The sequence below is a fragment of the Arachis hypogaea genome, chromosome 14 (assembly GCF_003086295.3).
Source record: "Arachis hypogaea cultivar Tifrunner chromosome 14, arahy.Tifrunner.gnm2.J5K5, whole genome shotgun sequence".
NCBI classification, from domain to species: domain Eukaryota; kingdom Viridiplantae; phylum Streptophyta; class Magnoliopsida; order Fabales; family Fabaceae; genus Arachis; species Arachis hypogaea.
The window spans coordinates 49,396,724-49,398,750 of NC_092049.1; the positions used below are offsets into that span (position 1 = coordinate 49,396,724).

At 34.7% G+C, this 2,027-nt stretch overlaps 1 non-coding gene across 1 annotated transcript; it reads right to left on the bottom strand.

Moving 5' to 3' along the window:
* Window positions 1-1,239: 1,239 nt before the first annotated feature.
* On the bottom strand, window positions 1,240-1,347 carry LOC112746567 (small nucleolar RNA R71). Its single transcript, XR_003174445.1, has one exon. It is a non-coding gene; the product is annotated as a small nucleolar RNA R71 (small nucleolar RNA).
* Window positions 1,348-2,027: the final 680 nt, after the last annotated feature.

Sequence of the window (2,027 nt, forward strand, 5' to 3'; positions counted from 1 at the left end):
CGAAAATAACATCATCAATTAATGTTTTGATTCAAAAATTTCAAGTTTGTTACTTGTTAAGAAAGATTCAAACTTTGAGTTCTAGAATCATATTTTGTGATTTCTTGTGAATCAAGTCATTAATTGTGATTTTAAAAATCAAATCTTTTTCAAAACTAATTTCAATCATATCTTTTCAAAAATATCTTTCTATCTTATCTTTTTCAAAATCATATCTTTTTCAAAAAATTTGATTTTAAAATATCTTTCTAACTTCTTATCTTCTTATCTTTTCAAAATTGATTTTCAAATTTGTTTCAACTAACTAACTAACTTTTTGTTTGTTTCTTATCTTTTTCAAAACTACCTAACTAACTCTCTCTCTAATTTTCGAAAATATCTTCCCTCTTTTTCAAAATTTCTTTTTAATTAACTAATTATTTTAATTTTTTATTTTAATTTTCGAAAAATTACTAACCTTTTTCAAAAACTATTTTCGAAAATCACTAACTCTTTTTCAAAAATTATTTTCGAAAATTCTCTCACTCTCTTATCTCCTTCTATTTATTTATTCATCTACTAACACTTCATCTCACCCAAATTCGAACCCCCTCTTTCATCTGTGTTCGAATTTTTTCTTCTTCTTTTCTTCTACTCACACAGGGACCTCTATACTGTGGTAAAAAGGACCCCTATTATTATTATTTTTCTGTCCCTCTTTTTCATATGAGCAGGAGCAAGGACAAGAACATTCTTGTTGAAGCAGATCCAGAACCTGAAAGGACTCTGAAGAGGAAACTAAGAGAAGCTAAATTACAACAATCCCGCAAGCACCTTTCAGAAATTTTTGAACAACAAGAGGAGATGGCAGCCGAAAATAATAATAATGCAAAGAGGATGCTTGGTGACTTTACTGCACCTAATTCCAATTTACATGAAAGAAGCATCTCCATTCCTGCCATTGGAGCAAACAATTTTGAGCTGAAACCTCAATTAGTTTCTCTGACGCAGCAGAAGTGCAAGTTTCATGGACTTCCATCTGAAGATCCTTTTCAGTTCTTAACTGAATTCTTGCAGATATGTGATACTGTTAAGACTAATGGAGTAGATCCTGAAGTCTATAGGCTCATGCTTTTCCCTTTTGCTGTAAGAGACAGAGCTAGAGTATGGTTGGACTCTCAACCTAAGGATAGCCTGAACTCTTGGGATAAGCTGGTCAAGGCTTTCTTAGCCAAGTTCTTTCCTCCTCAAAAGCTGAGTAAGCTTAGAGTGGATGTTCAGACCTTCAGACAGAAAGAAGGTGAATCCCTCTATGAAGCTTGGGAGAGATACAAAGGACTGACCAAAAAGTGTCCTTCTGACATGCTTTCAGAATGGACCATCCTGGATATATTCTATGATGGTCTGTCTGAATTAGCTAAGATGTCATTGGATACTTCTGCAGGTGAATCCATTCACCTAAAGAAAATGCTTGCAGAAGCTTAAGAACTCATTGACATGGTTGCTAATAACCAGTTCATGTACACTTCTGAGAGGAATCCTGTGAGCAATGGGACGCCTTAGAAGAAGGAAGTTCTTGAAATTGATACTTTGAATGCCATATTGGCTCAGAATAAAATATTGACTCAGCAAGTCAATATGATTTCTCAGAGTCTGAATGGAATGCAAGCTGCATCCAACAGTACTAAAGAGGCATCTTCTGGAGAAGAAGCTTATGATCCTGAAAACCCTGCAATAGTAGAGGTGAATTACATGGGTGAACCTTATGGAAACACCTATAACTCCTCATGGAGAAATCACCCAAATCTCTCATGGAAGGATCAACAAAAGCCTCAACAAGGCTTTAATAATGGTGGAAGAAATAGGTTTAACAATAGTAAACCTTTTCCATCATCCACTCAGCAACAAACAGAGAACTCTGAACAAAATACCTCTAATTTAGCAAACTTAGTCTCTGATCTATCTAAGGCCACTGTAAGTTTCATGAATGAAACAAGGTCCTCCATTAGAAATTTGGAGGCACAAGTGGGCCAACTGAGTAAAAGGAT